Source organism: Microtus pennsylvanicus, chromosome 18, assembly GCF_037038515.1.
Source record: "Microtus pennsylvanicus isolate mMicPen1 chromosome 18, mMicPen1.hap1, whole genome shotgun sequence".
In the NCBI taxonomy this organism is placed as follows: Eukaryota; Metazoa; Chordata; class Mammalia; order Rodentia; family Cricetidae; genus Microtus; species Microtus pennsylvanicus.
Window position 1 is genome coordinate 8,005,001 of NC_134596.1, and position 21,169 is coordinate 8,026,169.

The 21,169-nt window shown below is 49.4% G+C and overlaps 1 protein-coding gene and 1 long non-coding RNA gene across 2 annotated transcripts in view; one reads left to right on the forward strand and one right to left on the reverse strand.

Moving 5' to 3' along the window:
• The window catches only part of LOC142837903 (uncharacterized), a 7,121-nt gene extending 4,324 nt beyond the window's left edge, over positions 1–2,797 (forward strand). The window contains exon 3 of the long non-coding RNA XR_012908361.1: positions 2,726–2,797. This is a non-coding gene — a long non-coding RNA (uncharacterized LOC142837903). The remainder of the gene's footprint in view (positions 1–2,725) is intronic.
• Positions 1–21,169, reverse strand: part of Nav2 (neuron navigator 2) — a 615,193-nt gene that overhangs the window by 454,236 nt on the left and 139,788 nt on the right. The window lies entirely within an intron of this gene.

Below are 21,169 nucleotides of genomic sequence, written 5' to 3' on the forward strand. Positions count from 1 at the left end.
TCTCTCATTTCCAGCCTGCTCCTGCTTCCTGGTGGTACCTGAATGTGCAAGCCCAGACAGGGTGACTGGCCCAAGGTCGTGTGCCAGCTATTCTTAGCAGAACGAAACTGGCATTTATGTGGTACCAGGCTCGCTCTGCACACATTTGCTTTCCCAGAGCGTCATTTGCCCGGCACAGCCATTACACTGTGGAGGAGGCACCTTGGAAGGTGCTTGGGCCTGGGTGTCCACAGGTATTCTTTCCCAGCCGAGCTATGCAGGTCACCTTTCAGGTATACACTTGGCTTGCTCGTCACAGAGATGAAGACATTGAAGCTCAGAAAATCTTTGATTTGAACCCAGGCATGCCCTCAGAGCCCAGTCTCAGCCGCTCTAGCTCAAAAGTCACATTTTCCTGAAGCTGGGAACAGGTGTCCGTGGCTATAGAACTGGTACCGTGGGACCTTCCAAAGCCTGTGCAGTTCTCGGACTTTTCAGAAACACATCCAGGCCTTTTTATTTTCTCCACCTGACTTGAGGATTTGGGAGCAAAGGAAGTCAACACAGCAAGAACACAAAGGTGATTTTACTATAGGATATTCTTTACCACCGCCAAATCTGAGCAAAGCCACAAAGCCAGCTTCAACAGAGAGCTAATCAGGAAGTCACCAGATGCGATTCTGATGAGGAACAAATTCAATAAAGACACAGATTCTGTTAGTACCAGAACAGAACAAGAGTGAGGATTGCCGAGGAAGAGCCAGTGGGGAATAGAGATTCCAGGGGTGGCAGGCAGCCTCCAGTGGCCTGGCCTCCTGCCCTCCAGGGACAGGATTCTGGCATCATCTGGATTAGTGGGAAGAAGCCCTGGGGACTCACCAGGGAGATAGTCTGGGAAAGGGAGAGGGAGGGCTGGAGTCTCCTCTGTGTAACCAGGCCCCTGGGAGCTAATGGCCTCTTGTGCCCATCTATTGATGACTGCTACTGGAAAGCTTGCTGGTGGGTGGGGCCCCACGGTCCCTCCTGCTGCTCTCTCAGTTACCCTCGCTGACTGGCTGGAGCCAAGAGAGGTAAACCACAGATGCACATCCTTGCAGTAAGAGACAGTTCCATAATGAACGAGGCTCAACTGATAGCCTCCAACTAACCTGTACTTCTCCAAGGCACGCGGGTCAAGATGCCCTTCTTGGACTCCTCCGGGGCTGTTCGGAGGCTCTAGCAGAGAGTGCAGCTACTTCTATAGCATTAAGTGAAGAGTCATCCTGTCCTAGTCAGGAAAGCTGTCTTCTTCGAGGCCATAGCTTCAGGGTACACGGACACGCAACAACAAGGGCGGAAGGGGACCCCCGCCTAGCCAGATCAGCTGGCTCAGTCCTGGTGGTCACTGTGCAGACAGCTCTCCCTCATGTCCACCATGGTGCTTCCCCACTGGCAACTGTAGTGTTCCCATATCGTCTCCACGACGCCCGCTGCTATCACAGGAGTAATGGGGGGCTCAGGAGGGTTCAGTGCCTTGGCCAAGAGCTCATGGCTGGTGATGCGGTGTGATAAGTGAATGGCTTTGACTTTGGAGATTTTGGACTTAGATAACAGCCCCATCCCTTTCTAGTCATGCGATCCTGTATCAGAGGTCTCTTGGTCTCTTCAGCTATGGTGCTGGGTACACGATGGGCCCCTGGGTGCCAGGCTCAGCTCTGATCCGCTGCAGGAGCCTGGTTGCAGCACCGCTCACTGCAATGCCTGCCATTGCTGGTAAAGTGGGTCCCATCTCTCTCGGCCTCGAGCCTGGTCTTACTGTGGAGCTCGCTCTGACTTGGAGAATGGTGAAAGCTGTACCCACTTCCAACACAGGAGCTCAGAACTACAGGCAAGGCGTCCTGCCGCCCTGCCGGGGAGACAGTCACCAGGGCCCAAGCTGAGGACTTGAACCTGAGGTTGGTCTCCTGGTCACCCACTCCATCTGACCTCCCAGCTAGGCTCCACTAAAGACAAAGTTGCCACACCCTGGTCCCTGTCCAAATGGCAGAATCACGAGCTGAAAGGACATTTTTTTAGGGTGCTTGTACAGCAGAAAATGACATGCTAATTAAACCGCTCTTTGTATCATTACTAGGGGGAAACTGAGGCCCAGAAAATTTGAGTTACCCAACGAATGTCATGTGGGATTTAAATAGTAGGATAACTCCGGGGTGCATACTCACAAGCTTGTTATAAGGTCCCTTGTCAAGGACCAGCCACCTTCAGAGTCCCCCACAATGTCCCTTAGGCCCAACCCCTCAGTGTCAGGCAGACCACAGCTCCTCAGTCACACTGACCCAGTGCTGCCCCCACATGGACAGTGAGTGTCCCCACTCTCTCGAATTGGCTCATCCGGGCTGCAGGATTCCCATTTGCCTTCAAGAGGACTTAGGTGTAATACTCACAGGTTGGAGAGCATGGTTATGTGTCCCTTCCTAAGCACACAAAGTCACCGGAGTGCGTGCTGTGGTGTGCCACCCAGACCCCCCGAAGGACACAAGCCTCCTCCCTACTCTCTGGTGTTCTAATCTCTCCCCACACACAGTTGGCCTGACTGGAGGGGCCTTCTCACCTCGGGCGATGTGGAATATGCCAACGCGGTTTCTCTGTTAAGCCGAGGACACCAGGCATCTCCATCCTGTTCTACGCAGGATGCCAGGGACCAGTTACAAATGCACCATAGCCCACCCTCTCCTGCTTCTCTGTGTCCCTGCCTATCCCTTCATAGGTGGTGCCAATGTCCTGGGTGCGAATCTCTATCACAGAAGCTATTTCTTGGGAAATTCGGTTCCAAACAACCATGTATTGTTGGAAAGGACATAATAGGGAAATACCTTAAGACATACACAGGACTCCAGTTGCTTGGGACATAATGCCAACAATTGACAAATGGGACCTCCCGAAGTGAGAGGACTTCCATACAGCATAAAGAGACGGCTTTCAGAATACTTTTGCAAGTTGCACATCCGACAGAGGAGAATTAGCTAGAATACGCAAACTCCTCCAGAAGCTAAACAAGGATCAGATAAGCCAATAGCAGAGGGGCTAGGCGAGAGACCAGAGCTCTCCAAAGATGAAGCACACATTTGCACTAGACATTTGGAAGAGTGCTCAGCCTCGCTTGCCACCAGAGAAACACAGATGAAAACGACATGGAGACCCCATCAGGTGGCAGATGTCGAGAAAGCAAATGCCAGCGACAACAAACGCTGACAAGGATGTGGAATAAGGGGACCCCGTAGACACTGCGGGTGGGAGTGTAAACCAGGCCAGCTTCTACGGGAATCGGTGTAGAAATTCCTTTAAAACCAAAACTAGGGGCTAGGGAGATGGCTCGGTGATTAAAGGTGAGTAGTTGTGTGTATAGGACCTAAGTTCTGTCCCAGGCATCCACATTGGGCCGCTCACAGCTGCCTGCAGCTCCAGTTCCAGGGATCTGATGCCTCCTTCAGGACTCTGCAGGGGCCTGCATCCACGCACACACTCTACATAGATACAACACTTCAGTAAGTAAACATCTTTAAGGACACTAAAAGTAGATCTGCCACGTGACGCAGCCACAGAACTCCTGGGTATTTATCCAAAGGATCCAAACGGACGCGTCCTGTAGACAGTTCCTCAGCAATGCTTCCTGTCACCCCATGCACAGGCATGAAACTATGCAGCCAGCTTAGGTGTCCAGCAACAAGGGGATGGCTAAGGGAGTGTGGTTTGTATACACAGAGGAAGTTATTCCAGCCATAGAGAAGAACAGTCTTGTCCTTTACAGGACAGCTGTATACAACTGGAGTTATTATAATAGGTGAATTGAGCCGGTCTCAGGAAGACAGTGTTTTCTTTCTTACAAGATTCCTAGATTTAATATAGATAAGTAAAGCCATGCACGTAGATAAGCAAAGTAAACGTGCGACTATATAGGGAACGAGGGGAGCGAAAGGGTGAGGGCGGGGTGTGGGATGAAGATGCTCTATGCTTATTATATTTGTGTATGAAAAATGTCCCTATGGGACAAGCCCAGGGTGCGAGGAATAGACATAACAAAAACATTTAAGTAACAATAAAATCAGCTCAGCATGAAAGCAAAATTTAGCAATTCTCCGTAAAAAAAAAATTAGAATTTAAGACAAACCAGTTCATGTTTATTACAGGCATAGTAAGTCCGCTACAAGTAGACTTTACAGCAGCCTCCAGTCTCTCACTGGTGCCCCAACAGTTATCTCCTGACCTTGAAGGACAAGTTTGTTTGTTTGTTTGTTTGTTTATATTTTCGAGACAGGGTTTCTCTGTAGAAGGACAGATTTTAAAATGAGAAGGAACTCTCAGAGGTTTTCAGTATGAAACTCTCCACCCTCTTTCCTCATTGCCAAAAATCAGAAACCTTTGGACTCAGGCCTCTTTTTTTTTTTCTGTTTCTTTTTTTTTTTTTAAAGCTCAGTTATTGCTTTAATATTAGTATTTTGCTGCTCTGGGGATAGAACCAAGGTTGCTAGGAGCATTCCATCAACTAGCTACATCCCCAACATTGGTTAAGTGTTTTTTTTTTTTAAATTTATTAATTTATTAAAGATTTCTGTCTCTTCCCCGCCACCGCCTCCCATTTCCCTCCCCCTCTCCCAATCAAGTCCCCCTCCCTCGTCAGCCCTAAGAGCGATCAGGGTTCCCTGCCCTGTGGGAAGTCCAAGGTCTAGGCGATGAAAGGAGACAGACAGAGACCCACATTGGAGCACCGGACTGAAATCTCAAGGTCCAAATCAGGAGCAGAAGGAGAGAGAGCACGAGCAAGGAACTCAGGACCGCGAGGGGTGCATCCACATACTGAGACAATGGGGATGTTCTATCGGGAACTCACCAAGGCCAGCTGGCCTGGGTCTGAAAAAACCTGGGATAAAACCGGACTCGCTGAACATAGCGGACAATGAGGACTACTGAGAACTCAAGAACAATGGCATTGGGTTTTTGACCCTACTGCATGTACTGGCTTTGTGGGAGCCTAGGCAGTTTGGATGCTCACCTTAATAGGCCTCTCGTTTTTTATCAGCTGGACTTCGGAGATAGCCCAGCACTCCCACTGGCTCAGCCTGCACCTGCCAGCAGGGGGCAGCACTACTCTGCGGAATCCCCTCAGGGCTTTGCTGTTCTGGGGGCATGGGATAATTTCCCACTGGCTGGCACCACAGTCAGGCTGGCACTGCTTTCAAGCTCCCGCCTGGGAGCACTGGAGTTGTGTTTGCCCTCAGAAGGGGCTTGGCTGACCAGCAGGCTAGACTCAATTTGCAGTGCCCAAGCGCACCGGAAATGCTCTCAGGCTGGAGACTGAAGCCACTGCATCTCCACTTCAGCGTTTGCTGGACACTGTGGTGTGCTAGAAGACATCATCCTTCCTCTTCCACAGCGCTGTGGGGAGCCAGTGTGTGTCTGATGTAGGCCATCAGCCTGACTGTCCACGCCTGGGAAGGGGGGATTCGGTGGATCAGGGTGCACTGTCCACCATTTTCCCTTGCGCAAGGATTGGTCCAAATTCCAGGAGCTGACTGCTCATGTCTCCCCTGACAACTAAGTTCTTCCTAAGCAGTGAAATCAAAAAGTGAGGTCTCTCAGTTCGGGGGCATGTGTGGGAAAGGGTTGTTGGTGCCTGGGTTGAGCTTTCTGGGGGAGACCCTAAGAGGAGAGCCATGTACTGGACAGAAGCTGGCCATGCACGAGCCAGGTGGCCCTCCTGGGTCCCTTCCAGTCATTTATTCAATGGGCAGGGACAGCCTTTTTTTACCAAGGGACATGTCCTTGCATAAATGTGTCCATGAAGAGCATGTGACAATCACAATGAATACACGGACCTCAAAACCTAGGGCTCCTTGCTTCTTTTTCCCTCCCCCTCCCATCCTTTTCTCTCCCCCTCCCATCCTTTTCTCTCCTCCTCCCATCCTTTTCTCTCCCCCTCCCATCCTTTCCCCCCTCCCATCCTTTTCTCTCCCCCTATCTTTTTCTCCCCCTCTTATCTTTTCTCTCCCCTTCCCATCCTTTCCCCCCTCCCATCCTTTTCTCCCCCCCTATCTTTTTCTCCCCCTCTTATCTTTTCTCTCCCCTCCCTTTCTTATCCTCTCTCCTCCCTTCTGTTCTTGCCTTGGACATGATAAACAATAGAAGAGAGTTCCCCCTCCACGTTCATTTCACTGTCATAGGCATGTTGTCTCAACACCGATACCCCTTCCCTGCCCCCCCCCCCCTGCAGCATTCACACCACAGAGCTGGGAAATTCCTCTGTGGGCAGAGCTGTGGCCCGGGAAACAGCCCTTCAGAGACAGCCGTTTTCAGGGGAAGTGCCTCACGGCACGCTATTAGCCAATGAATGCACTCCAGCTTTTTCAAACAGTGCTGAAATCGGCTATGTTTTATCTTCCCATTTTCTCTTCCAAACACCAATAATATATATGTATATATACGTATATATACACATATATGCACACACATATCTATCTATCTATCTATCTATCTATCTATCTATCTATCTATCTATGTATCTATCTATGTATCTATCTATCTATCTATCTATCTATCTATCTATCTATCTATCTGAGCCTGGAAAACACTGTGTTCTGCTTATCCTTTATGGCATGAAGCGGTTCCTTCTCAGCCTTGTGATGAACAGATCTCTGGTCCAAATGGGATTCAGGCTCTGCTATGCCAGGGTGGCCCTAGAAGAGGATGATGAGGAGGAGGGAGGCTGAAGAGGGAGGAGGGAAGCTGAGGAGGAGGAAGCAGGCTGAGGGGGAGGAGGGAGGCTGAAGAAAAGGAGGAAGGCTGAAGAGGAGGGAGGCTGAGGAGGAGGGAAGCTGAGAAAGAGGAGGAGGAGAAAAGTTGAGGTGAGGAGGGAGGCTGAGAGGGAAGAGGCAAGCCGAGGCAGAGAAGGGAGACTGGATGAAAGTCTCAGCCCCAGGCCCACTGAGGCAGGTGCTGGGCCCTTAGCGCCCCCAGGCAGGTTGGCACTGCTCCAGTTTTCTAGAGGTTGGGTCAAAGAGAGGCCAAGAGAGGGCCTGAGCCCTCAGTGACTATGAACTGTGAACTCCCAGGGGATATGTTGCACCCTCCGGTGGCTCCATCTGCTCCGGGATTTCTGTCACTCTGGCTCTTGCCCTTCCCAGGTCCAGGGAGTGGCAAATGGCCACCCAGCCTTTCTTCACCCCTTTCTTACCACCTGTTCTCCTCAGGGTTCTGCTCTGGGCTACTCTAGCTCAGCCACAGGAGCGTGGCCCCTCATCAGTAATTCACTTTTCTTAGTCTACAGACGTAGGGTAAAGGACCTGAGGGACTAAGGAGCTCCCAGAATGTGGGGCAGTAGAATCCTGGATCACCATCCTCAGTGGAGGAGAAAAGAAAAGAGGGGAGGGGAGGAGAGGAGAGGAGCAGGAAGGAGAGGGGGGAGGGGAGGAGATGAGGGGAGAAGAGGGGAGAGGGGAGAAGTGGAGAGGGGAGGAGAGGAGAGGAGAGGAGAGGAGAGGAGGGGGAAGGAGAGGGGTGGTGAGGGGAGGAAATTAGGGGAGAGGAGAGGAAAGGGGAGAGGAGAAATCAGAAAGGAGAGGGACAAGGGTAAGGAGGACAATAACTCGAACCCAGAATAGTTCTAGAAGCTCAGCGTGCTTCAAGGGAGGAAGGCTGGGTGTTTTCCCACCCGCTGCCTTCCTGCAGAAACAGGAAGCAGGACCTGGCTGGCTTCACAGACTACTTCACAGCTTCTCATTCTGTTTTGACAAGACATCTGCTAAAGCTGCTATTCTTAAACCCTGTGTGCAACCTCTTGAGCTCCAGTAGCAGACACCTCGGGAAGCTGCGAAAGTACACACCTGGTGGGTGCTGAGGTGCGGGAGGCAGGATGCAGTGAAGTGGGGTGGATGAGGAGATAGGGGTCTGTGAACTTGATGGATACCGAGACCAGGAGGGGAGTGGATGAAGAGATGGGGGAGTGTGGATGTCCTTGGCTGGCCAGGGACAGCCCCCTGGGGCCGCAACACAGCAAAGGGGACTTGCGTGACTCAGGCATGTCCCTTTATAGTTAGGCTAGCTTGGCCTTCAGACACTGCACTCTAGAGCCTGTTTCCTCCCCTATGGCACTTACAGTCTGGTCTACATGGGTAGAGAACAAGATTGCGATTCCAAATAAGCCTGCTAGCCCCTCCCCGTGTCGTGTTCTGAGTGGCAGGAGTGGGCGATGCTAATTCCTGAGAAGCCATGGGCCATGTGGGAAGAAAGGAGCTTTCTTTGGAGGTGCTTGAAGATGGGGTGGCTGCTGACGACGGTGAATGGATATGAGGTCTCCGTCCCCGAGTGGTCGGGGCTGCGTACCAACGTCTCTGTCCTAGAACTTACTATGCACCCACTACCTTGGCCCAGCCCATTGATCTCCAGGGGTCTTTCTGCTCCATCATCAGGGAGGAAGTGGCCAGGACTGCATGAGATTACCAGGAGGAACGAGTGAGGCTTGAATACTAGGCTCTAGCCCAGCCTGCACACAGTTAGGTGGGTACCCCTCTCCATGTCCATTCCACTTAGACAACAGAGAGCCCGGGGAGAATGGGGGATTTCTCAGCCACTGGTTACCTTCCCAAGGCCAGTTTTATGAAACTCATACTGGGAACAGCAGCGTTCTAAAGGAACCATTGTGTAAATTCTCCTTACTTGTTTCTAGAAAGGATCTCTTGTAGGGCCTGGGTTTTCTTGGTTGGATTCAGGTCTGAGAACAATCGGATTTGGGGATGGGATAAAAGTCCAGTTCAGTCTAACCTACAACTCAGAGCTCCTGCCCAACCCTGTGAGTTGTCCGGGCGGCTGCAAGCTGCCATCTGTGGAGAACCAGAAGGCTGGCCTGATGTCTTGCTGTGTGCCTCCTTCTTTTGTTGTCCCGAGCAGAAGGGGGAGGGGGACACAGGCAGTGGGTACAGAGAAGGGTAGATTTCACAGGCATAACAGTATTGTTACCAGGGCTGGAGAGATGGTTCAGAGGTTAAGAGCATTGCCTGCTCTTCCAAAGGTCCTGAGTTCAATTCCCAGCAACCACATGGTGGCTCACAACCATCTGTAATGGAGTCTGGTATCCTCTTCTGGCCTGAAGGCACACACACAGACAGAATATTGTATACATAATAAATAAATAAATATTTTTAAAAAAACAGTATTGTTACTGGCTGGGTTTCTGGTGCCCCCTGCAAGGTAGCTTGGGGAGCAGGTTGGGTGCTTGTGTACATACTGTGTATTTTTTGGGGCACAGGAAGGTTTGCAGCATAGCCTTTCACTCCGCTGGGTTGCTGCCTGCATGGCTTGCATGCATTTCTGTGTCTAGAGAGCCCTTGGCTCGTCTGGGAGCCTCCAAGGTGAGTCACCCCCAGTTGGCTCAGCTTGGTCACCAGTCCACACTCTGGCAGATCACTCCCACAGTGCCTGCTTACTTTGCTCTACAGTTAGAAGTAGCCACATCTGTCAGGGATCTTCATTAGGTGACCCCCAAACTCTATTAATGCCAAGAGGCAGTTCAAGCTGAGGGAGGAATGTTAAATATTTCCAAGGGTCCAGCACATACCGAACCAGGAGTAAGAGGGGACAGCGCCCAGAGTCTTACTCCGTAACCCCTATGGCCTCAAGCCCAATATCCTCCTGCGGAAGTCTCCCAACAGCTGGGATTTCAGATGCACTGCACCGCTCCTGGTTAGACATCTAGTTTAACCAAGTGTACTTCTCTAACACATCACACCCATCTCTCTCGGCTGTTCAAGAACATCTATGTACCTCCCTTCTCACAAGCCACCATTGCAGGCAGGAGCCTGGCTGGCCTTGGCCACCTCTCAGCCAGTCTGATGAGGGTTAGCCCAGCCCATGTCTTTAGAAAGTAAACATTCATCCTCAGCTTTGGGAACTCAGCCCACATTTTTCAGAAGATAAGAAATGCCCTTCCTGGTGCCATTTAGAAACAAGACGGTGACTCTTGGTGGTGAAGGGCGAGACCTTTCTTGCTCCGGGAAGCAACGATTTAAAGAGAGGTAGACTATCTTTCTTATCTGTGGCCCCAGCTCAGATACAGAAAAGGAGGAGAAAGCTACCTTAATCCAAAACAGTATCTTGGAGGAGTGTAGGCAAACTGGAATGTTTAGCTTGGAGTAGTCACACACATGCTCATGATCCAGCACTCAAGAGACTGAGGTCATAAATTTGAGGTCACCTTGGGCTAAAAAATGCAAAATTCTGGAACCTATCTTAAAACAACCAACTGCACGGCACAAGCCAGCAACAACGAACCCACAAGTGAAAAGGAGACTGTCTGGAATGGTTTTGACATTATTACCTGTGATATATATTATCGTGTGATAGTAAGGGCATACACGCTCTGACCATGAAGAGAAACTGGGGCTCGGAATGATGGGACTCACTGGTTTTGTTTGTTTGCAAAGGGATCTTGACATACAGCCCTGACTGGCTTCAAACTTGCTTTGTAACTCAGGCTGGCCTTGAACTTGCACTGATTCTCCTGCCTTTGCCACTTAAGCACTGATATTACAGGCACGAGCCACTCTGCGTGGCCTCACATGGTTCATAAAGCCCCATTGCTGCTTTGGTGGCCTAGACCAGAGCAAGTGATAGTCTCTTGGCAATAGAGATGGTACCTGTAGGATGGAAACGGACCTTTCTCTCTCCCAGCATCTAGTTTGGCCTCCCGGAATGAGGCTGGGCACAGAGCAGGGCTCACGGGGTGCTTGCTGTTGGAGACGAAGGGCAGCGACCATGTCCTCCAGCTGTCTCCTTTCCCTTGGATAAGGGATGAACCTGTCAGGCAGCATACACTGTTGCTAAGTGCGCTCTGTGAACTGAGATACCTAGAGGACAAACAGGTGTCGGAGAGCCAGGTTCTGAGACTGAGTCCAAAGCCAAGGTCCCGTTGACTCTGCTACCACAAATGGGCCACTAGCAGCAGGTGGCAGGCACTTGAAGGCTGAATGTTTCCTTCTCTTACTCAATCAGAGATGACTGACAGCCATGCTGACTACCCTTCCCCATCCCCACAATTTCCTTGTACACCTACCAAGCTCCAGGCACGCCTGCATGTATCATTCAGAACACCATTTCTTTGCTTAAAGTGCATGGTGCTCAGAAATACCTCAAAAGCCAGTTCCTTCCTTGTATAAAAGTCCATTTGCAGCCTAACACCACAACCAAACCCACTATCACCACCACTGATGGAGGAGGGAAACGATGTCTATGTGTTACTTTCAATTGTTAATAAAGAAACTGCCTTGGCCCTGATAGGACAGAAAATTAGGTAGGCAGAGTAGACAGGACAGAATGCTGGGAGAAAGAAAGCCGAGTCAGGCAGTCGCCATGATTCTCCCACCCGACACAGATGCGGGTTAAGATCTTTTCTGGTAAGCCGTACCTCGTGGTGCTACACAGATTATTAAATATGGGTTAAGGCAAGATGTGAGAATTAGCCAATAAGAGGCTGGAACTAATAGGCCAGGCAGTGTTCAAAAGAATACAGTTTCCGTGTAGTTATTTCGGGTAAAGCTAGCCGTGCTTTACCAAACCCACCATCACCACCACCACCACCACCACCACCGCAACCACCATCATGATCATTTAAGGATATTTTATTTTTCTCCATAAGTGAAAATTTTTGAGCTAATAAAAATGTACAGGATCTAGGGGGTGTGGCTCAGTGGTAGAACACTTGCCTGATATCCACAAGGCCCTGAGTTTGAAATGAACAAATCGAATGCAGATAAAAAAGAATGGATGGAATCTTACTTCTTCCCTGGCTCTCCCTCTTCCCCATTGCCTCCTTAATAAAGGATGCCAGGGACAGGCCACAGGAATGGAAGCTTGGGAAGCCAGGAAGTAGCAAAGACAGAAAGCAGCTGGAAACCCCATGCCCCCCACCCCTGCACCCGAGTGCCCAGTGTGCAATGTGAGAACTGTTTTAGAACCTGCAACCAAGGAAAGGCCTAGAATAACAGCATGAGGGCGGGAAAAAGAGAGGCTAGCTTCAAAGGATGAATCTAGAGTCTGCAACTAGACAACCCAGGAAGAAGCCGTCTCCTGTCAGCAGCTCTGCATGTTGTGGTCAGGCCTGGCTTTGGTGTGACGGACACTAACATCCATTTGGGGGTGGACACATAAGGATGGCAAGCATCCCAGCATCTTCCAGGTTCTGTTTCCATGGATCTGCTTCTGGCTTCCATGGGTTTCTGCAATTGCTTTGTAACCTTGTCATCCTGGGTGGCCATGGGTCTCAGATAACCTGGAGAGGTGACCAGAGTGACGGTGGAATCCTAAACTGTCCTCGCTGAATGCAGGGCAGGAGAAGCTGCTGTAGTAATCAGCTACGCTAAGGCTAATGTTAACTGAAAGGCAATAGGATGTCTTCCACATGTACTTGCCTCTGACTCTACACCTCCCACTCCAAACACCCAGCTTTTAGAATCTACGTGTCAGTTATGGCCTGTCTCAGTTAATCCCCCAGATCCTGAGCTAAGGGTGAGACAGAAGTTCTCCTGATAGAAACATCTAGAGAGTCTTCATTTATATGTGAGTAAAGGATTGTGCCTGGAATTTCAGAAAGTAAACTGTATTTAAGTTGTAGCTTCTTATGCTAGACAGAGAGAGATGGAGGACAAGAGAAAGGAGAGAGCAAAACAGTGGAGATGGTTAAAGTAACTCTCAGCAGAGAAGGAAAGGGAGAAGAGAAAGAGAGACAGAAAGAGAGCATTCACCTTCGCAAGGCAACTTCAACAATAGAGTCCCCTTCCAAAGGCCTGGGGTGATTAGCGCTGGAGTTTAGACACCAGGGTTGGTTTCCAGGGCAACCAACCCCTCCCTCTGATTCCAGGAAGTTACTACCCTCCAGGTGGCTGGGGGGTGGGTGGGTGGGTGGGCTACTGCAGAGTTGCTGTGTTGCCCAGAAGCCAGCACTGCTCCTGTCTCGCGGCTCAACCCCTACCACTGTGCTCCCCACTGAGGGTGCCAGGATTGCCTTTCTGGGGACCCCCACTACGGAAGGAGCTGGACCCCAGCAGTGAGCTTTACCCTCTGTAGGGTCTCAGTGACCCTGAATCTGACTGAGTTGGGAGGACCCCCACAGAAGTCTTTATGGCAGCTTTCTTCCAGTTCTGCCCACCTCCAAAGCGGGGGTTCCCTCATCTAACTGCCTCTGCTTTTCTGTCACCATCTCCAGGTGGGCCAGGTGGCAGAGTGCAGTCAGGGGTGAGGAATGGGATGAGGATTCACAGGAGATCCAGGTCTTCCAGGGAGAAGGTTCCACAAGTGCACCAGAATTCAGTAGCACCTGACCAAGCCTGGTCTGGCCTTGATTTTCTCTGTCTAGGGAGACAGAACGCAGCTCAGGTCTCTCTCGGTGCCTGCTTGCAACACTAGCACAGGAATTGTCAGTATCTGAGACTTGAGATTTGAATGTGACCTGTATGGGCATAGCTTTCTACACTGCTAGCCCTGAAACCTGTCTTATGCCCTGTGCAGAGACGTGCGTGCTGCACACACATACACATGCACATACACACATACACCACACACGCACACACACATGCACATACATACATGCACGCACACATACACAGATGCACGCACGCACACACACACATGCACACACATGCACATACACACATACACACACGCACACACACACATACACACATGCACACATACACACATGCACACACATGCATGCACACATACACACATGCACACACATACACGCACACACATACACACATGCACACACATACACACATACATGGTGAATAATGAATAAAATTGTAATGACATTTCTAAAGGTGAAGGGAATTTAAGGAAGACACCAGATGTCTGCCTTTGGCCTCTGCACACACGTTCATAGCCACATGTACACACACAACCATCAGCAACAGCGCAGTGTATTATCATAGACAGTGGTGACCATTTAATGGTAGTTGGCACTAGCAGCTCCAGACACGGTTCCTTGTTCCGGAGATCCAGGGACTAAGGGTGGGAACATGTGGTTCTCCATCTTTCTAATACTTTTTAATACAGTCCTCATGTTGTGGGGACCCTCAACCATAAAATTATTTCATTGCTACTTCATAACTGTAATTTGACTACCATTATGAATCATAATGTAAATATCTGCTATGCAGGATGTCTGATATGTCACCCCCAAAGAGGTGACAACCCACGAACTGAGGATCACTGATCTAGAGGGTAATACAAACTTCTGGGAGGGGACCATCTTTGGACAATCTTGGTCAACGAAAGGGAGCACTTACTAAAGAGGGATGACTTCCTGCTATGTCAGAGAGGCCATTGCAGGTGTTGGGGAAGCACAGAGGGACCAGAAGAGCAAAGAGGAGCTCAGGGTCTGAGCTGGGCACTTCCTGGCAGAATCTCTTCCAGTGCATAGAGGACCATGACCTGAATTCCTGTTGTCTGGTCCTTACCTCTAAAGTGGCTCTAATGAGTATTTCAGAAAGCAGACAGAATCTGTAGAACACTAAGCAAAGTTTGCCTTCCAGGGCATGGCCCAGAGGTGATTGCCCCTCTTAAACAAGGCCCAGGGAAAAGTGTGTAAGAGCCTGGGCCCCAGAGTAACCTTTGTTGCAATAGTGTATTGCCTATGGGGCTGTGGATGTATTCTTTTATTCTCTGTGGCTTGTTTTGCTCCATCTATAAAATGGGTACAATCACAGTTCCTCCCTTGGAGGGCATCCATGTGGTAAAATGCTAAGAACAGTATGTGGCAGATGGACCGTGCCCCTTAAAGTGCAGCTATTAGTACTTCTGTGTGGGAATGGACTTGCTAAGAGCTGGACATTAGGTACAGTGTGACAGACCCTGAGACCACACATCAAGGCTAGGTTGTAAGGATTGCCTTCCTGGCTTCTGAGTCCCCGCCTGTCTTTTCCAGGCTGTGTCTCTCTAAATTAATGGGGACCCATCCTATAGCAAATTCTGAGTGGAGAAATGACTTCCTAGCTTCATTTTAAAAATCAAAGCCCTTTTCCAGTCAGAGGCAATTACAGACGGACCCTTAGGACCGCAGAGTATATTTCAATTGGAACATGGCATTTTCCTAGCCATTGCCATATGGAGCCTGGACACCAGCTGGCCCAGGGATGAGACCAATCACAGGGTCCAATTGGAACTAAATAAAAAGACCCCCTGGGGGAAATAGCTCCAGCGAGGCCCACAAATCCCTATGACATGTCATTTTAGCATGTCCCACGTCAGTCTGGACCTTCCAGTCAGCCCGATGCCTGAGGCCTCAGTCCTTTCTCCAATGGGACAAGGAGATCTGGGGCCTCAGCTGTGAGACCATCACTCAGCCGGGGAGGAGCCCAAGGGCACAGCTGAGGAGTCCTGGCCTCAGCCTGCTGCTATTGATGGCCCCAACGACATCCAGCTTGCCAAGAAGATCCTGATATCAGCTCCCCATGCTCCCCAAAGCTGGACCACATGACTGGCACCCAAATCTATGTTCATACCCCCGTCCCTGCATCTCAGCCCCACCGCCATTCCATCTCCCTCTCCCCATCTTCTGGAAGAGTTCGACTCTGGCCATGCTATGGAAACTCAAGTCACATTTTTTTGGGTACAGAATGTGATAGAGTAGATGACAGAAGGTGGCATCTATCAGGTCCTGAAGGCGACTTAGCTCTGATACCCTATCAGTCATCCTGAGCCCAAAGCCACAGTCCATGTGTCTGCCTCCTGGGACACAGTCCCTGTGTCCAGATGTTGTAGCTCACCAGATGTATTTATCACCGCCGCTTGACCAGTTTTGCCTTATCTCATGGGGGTGACGGCAGTGGCCTTGCAGAACTGCTTGCAGACTTTGTGGCAGAATGCGCAAATATATTCAAAGATGCTCACTGCCCGGAAGCAACGAGTGCCCAGTAGGTGGTTGTAATTCGTATTGCTGGGACTGCTGGGAGTTCTTTGTGAAGACTGAACAACCTGGCTTCTCCCCTGCCATGGAAACTCAGGTCACAGTTTCGGCACACAGGACCCTGCCTTATCTCTAGAAGAAGCAAGGGGTGAGAGGCCAGTCTTGGTAGGACTTTGGGAGAATTGTGCTCAGGGAAGGTGGGTGGCAGCCATGCAGTAAGGCAAGGCAGGCTGAGTCCCCCATTCTGCAAGCTGACAAAGAAAGGGCTGAGGGTTCAGCAAGGCCTTCATGGATGGTGGCTGGGAATAGCCAATCGTGTTTACTCCCTCAGTTGCTGGGAACAGTGTCCCTTTCTGTGGGCCTATTGTCTCTAGCGAAGCAGGCACATACCTCCCATTGGCGCTGATGGGATTATGCGCTCCTATCAGAAGGGCAACACTGGGTTCCCCACGGTGGTGGTGGCTGCCTCACTGTGGCCAGTGGGTTGATTATCAGCTGAACACAGGGAGACCTCTTTCAAGAGAACTATTCAGGCCTGAGCGTTTGTAAGCCTGTCTGCTTCTTGATAACTTTTCAGGGGAGACACTGATTGCATCACGTTCAGATGTAGTGAAAAGGCTTCAAATGTCCATGACATTTGATCTTGAATCAAAATGGCAGCAGATAATGGCTTTCCACATGGCTGCATGCCTCTGTGGGCTTCAATCCCTTTGCTGCCTTCCCCCAGAGAAGAATGGAGAAAACGGTTTGAACTCTAAGCGTCTTTTGAACTCTGTAGCTAAAGGTTGTCACCAGATGGGTGCAGAAGTTATGCCAATGGATGTAGAAAAGAATACACAGTTTATAAAATGAAATAAAATTAAGATTAAATATAATTAGAATAAAGGTTTTGTGGGACAGGGGAGAAGAATGTTTGAGCCGAATTGACTAAAGTATATCAAACTGGAAAAAGAACAAAAGAAAAATTGATCCATAGATTTTGTTCAGTGTGGCTTGAAAAAAATACTGAAAAATGTTTCAAAAGCCTTGAGGGGAATCAGGTTCCCTCCCCCCCCTCCCATGTACTGTTTCCTCTGGACCATATTCTGACACCCCTTACAACACAAGCTTGTGGACTTGAACGTTTTGCCTGTGACTGGAATTGACACCAGGTAAAAACCCCAAAGCGCCCTGTGTCTGAAGTTTCCCAGCTTAGGGAGAACACTCCCTCGGAACCAGTGTTTCCTTCAGACCCTTTGGCACTGTGGCAGTCTGGAACTCCTGAGCAAATTGTCCAGCAAGATTCAGGATGGAGGAGGGTCTGCTCTCTTTCCTGCAGAAGGTCCCCTGGAAGCCCATCTTGGGTCAGATAATTTTGGAAAAGAATATAAAATGAAGCTTCTTTTTTTTATATACACACATCTCCTACACATAGCTGTGCATCCCGAGACTGTGGAGCACTGCTCTGTCTGACCTTAGGGAGACTGCTCTGCCTGACCTTAGGGAGACTGCTCTGCCTGACCTTAGGGAGACTGCTCTGCCTGACCTTAGGGAGACTGCTCTGCCTGACCTTAGTGAGACTGGGCTTACAAGACTAGCTCTATGTCTTTGTAGAGTATCAGGCTACTGGGCACCACAGACACAAGACATAGGGGAGACGATGAAAATATCAGGACTCCTGATTTGTTTTAATTCATATTTATATATTCATCTGTTAGCTTATTTATTAATTTTTATCTTTTTTTTCCAGGCAGGGCCTCATTATATATCCACCAAGCATTTATTATTAAACACCCACAGTATGTCAAGCTTAATTCTAAATTTTTGGAATATTATATTAAGCAAGATAAAGGCATTGATTCTAGAGTCTTTAAATGCTAATAGAATTTAATTAAAAAATTTTTAAAAAATGCATGATGCTCTGCCCATATGTACAAAGCTGGTGTGGGGGCACACACATGTACCCCAGAGTGGGAGGAGCCAGAGATCAGTATATCCAGGGCTTATTGGACAGTCCTATGCCCTGCCAGTCTATTCTAACCAAATGAGCCCAGGCCAGTGAGAGACCCTTTCTCCAAAAACAAAATGCAAGCCGGGAAGTGGTGGCACACACATTTAATCTCAGTTCTTGGGCGGCAGAGGCAGGCAGATCTTTGTGAGTTCAAGGCCAGCTTGGTCTAAAGAATGATTTCCAAAAACCATACATACATACATACATACAAATAAAACAAATGTATATCACCAAAGGAATGAAGCTAATATAGCGTGCGCACAAATAGCATGCACAGCAGACACACACACACACACACACACACACACACTTTGGCTAGACCGGCTGTACCTGTGATCTGCACTCAGCACTAAGGAGGGCCAGCCTGGAGACAAACAATAAAGACAGCTCTGTCTCAAATTCACCAAACAGAAAGACGAGACAAAGTCCACTTGGCAGCTGCTGAGAGTTAGCCAGTTCCAAAACCTGTCACTGAGATGGCTCAGCCAAATGGACAACAGACAACAGACAGGATCTGGGTAGCAAGAGGGATGGGGCTGAGGAAAGGAAGGGGCTACGGAGGCTTCGCTGGGAACCCAGCCCCTGCTGTTCTTTAAGCAGAAAGATTAGGGCAAAGCTTTTCACTTCTCCTCAGTGTCAAGAGGGGGTGACAGCAACAGGCCACCCTCCGGAGGTGGCATGAGGTCAGCTTAGACCACACAGAGTGGGCAGTTTATCCTGCTGGCTACTGCCACCAGCATCACATCCTTGTCAGCTGGTGCTGTTGGAACCACAGGGCTGCCGAGGACGGCAGGAAGCACCACATGGGGCTTCAGCCGCCTCTCATGGTTTCTGGACTCTCTCTCTAACAGAGATAAGGAGCCATTCCAGATGGGGGACCCTTTAAAAATTTTCAGTTTCATTTTGTTTTTATTTATGTGCCCCTGTGTGTGCATATGTGCATTCAGGCACACTGTAGACGGTATCAGAATCCTGGGGCTGGAGTTACAGGCATTTGTGCACCGCCTGACATGGGTGCTAGGAACTCAACACTCTGAACTACTGAGATCTCTTAGCCCCAGAGGCCTGTTTTACAATCCCCTTCATCCTATGAACCTCATCATTTGAAAGTCATTGTCGTAAACAAGTTCAATATCTGAAAGGGACTTGATGCATAGCTCTGTTTCTGTTGCTGTCCTTTGTTTTAGTTCATCAAAGGCTCATGTGATTGCTAATCCAACCCTCCACCATCCTAAATAACCAGCTACACTCTGGGCCTGTTATAAGTCTTGATAAAGGCAAGATCTGTGTGCCCAAGGCCATGTCCTACTGTGTGCTAATGATTTATCTATTTTATGTATATGTGTGCCCTTATGTATATGTGTGTTCTATCGACTTTATTCCAGAAGAGGGCATCAGATCCCACTATAGGTAGTTGTAAGCCACCTTGTGGTTACTGGGGATTGAACTCAGGACCTCTGGAAGAGCAGCCAGTCCTCTTAATCACTGAGCCATCTCTCCAGACCTGACATTAAGGGATTCTAAGAATACTTGTTGGCTCCCTTATCATCTTCCCAAAGTCCAAAGAACATCAACATGGGGAATAAAGGAGAATCTTAGGCTTCAGCTTTTGGAATCTGGTTCATGGCCAAGGATTCAGATCACGTCTGCATCCTGCCCTCCGCTAAGACATATGCCAGCAGTTGTGGACCAAAGTCAGATCTCCAGTTTGTTTTGCAAGCTTTAGTAGGTGTTGGCACATCCTGGGATCTTGTTCAAGTGTAGGGTCTGATTTATGAGTCTGTAGTGGGGTCTAGGTTCTGCATTTTAGCACGGACTCGTGGGCGGGTGCTACTAGTCCTTGGTGCACACTCTCTGAGAAGAACGAATCTAATGTTCCCTCCAAATGTGTTTTAGTAGGGAGAGAGCAGTTCAAATACAATCAACAAATGGAACGGAGGGCTTTGAAGTCCACAGCCCGTGACCTAAATGCCAGCTGGGTTTTCTAACAGCTGGGGAGCAGTAAGAAGGCTGACGGATCTCACTTAGGCTGGTTTTCTCTTCTGTGGGCGGAAGGAAAACCATCTCTACTCTATTAGCTGGCTTAGAACGTTGATGGGGACCTGGCATGTAACCCCCAGGGGGAGGTACATGACAGATGCCAGCCTTCTGTGGTTCTCTGGCTCTCACTGGTTAGTTCTGGGACCCTGAAGGAGTAGCTGAGCTTCCTTGACTGTGGGTAAAAGCCCACCACCAGCTGGCACTCAGGCTCCTTGGCATCCAGCTTCTGATGCCGGGTCCTGATGGATCGATCTGTGGCCACTGTTTTGGGTCTGTCAGTTTAGCAGCTTCATGAAAAAGATGTTTTTATAAAGGTGCCATCCTCAACCTAGGAGGTACACATGATGGTTGCTGGACCTGGATGGCAAGAAAACTGTGTCCATGTTGCTGGGAGTTTACTAAAAATCCTAATTCTCAGACCCCAAATCAGATCTGCTCGGGCCCACCGATCCCTGACTGTCAATGAGGAACAGAGTTTGGCTGGTGAATGATGAGACCCTGAGATCAAAGGAGGCAGAAGGAACTGCCTGCATATCATTTATTAATAAGGGATAAATAGAATGCTAATTGAGGCAGAGCCTGCAAGAAGGCAAATTCCCCAAGTAAAACTTTAGGGAATGCTCCAATGATTACGGTTTTAATTAAAAATGCATCACTCAGTACAAATGATGGGACACTCCTTCCCAGCGTGAGAGCTGTCTGAGATGCAGAGCGGGCTCCATCTTCCAAGTGTGCAAGAGGCAATGAGATGGCAAAGGAACCCATGCCAAGGTGGACTGTGTCTCCCCCTAGTCCTCGCTCTGGTTGCTATTGCCTGATAGTCTTGAGACTCCACTGACCTCTGTCCCCTTGCTCTTTAGGGTAAAGTATGACTGTGCCTCTCCTGATCGAGTTTCTCTGAGTCTGAGCTTTCCTGGCTATTCCAGCAGTTTCCTAACTGTTCCCATTGTCCTTGTCTCACCTGCTTCCCCCATGGTCCACAGCTTGACTGAGGGACCTACCTTAAGTCAAGCCTATCCCTTCCCCCGTATCCTCTGCAGCTCCCTTATAAACCACACGAACAACAGAAGTCTCAATTATTCAGCGTTCATTAGCAAATGTTGAACTGTTTCCACAATGAGGAAACTAAGGCTCAGGGACACAGAATTCCTGGGCCAATTGTGTGATGCATAAGTAGCAGAGTGAGGGGGCTGGAAAGATGGCTCAGAGGTGAAGAGCACTGGCTACTC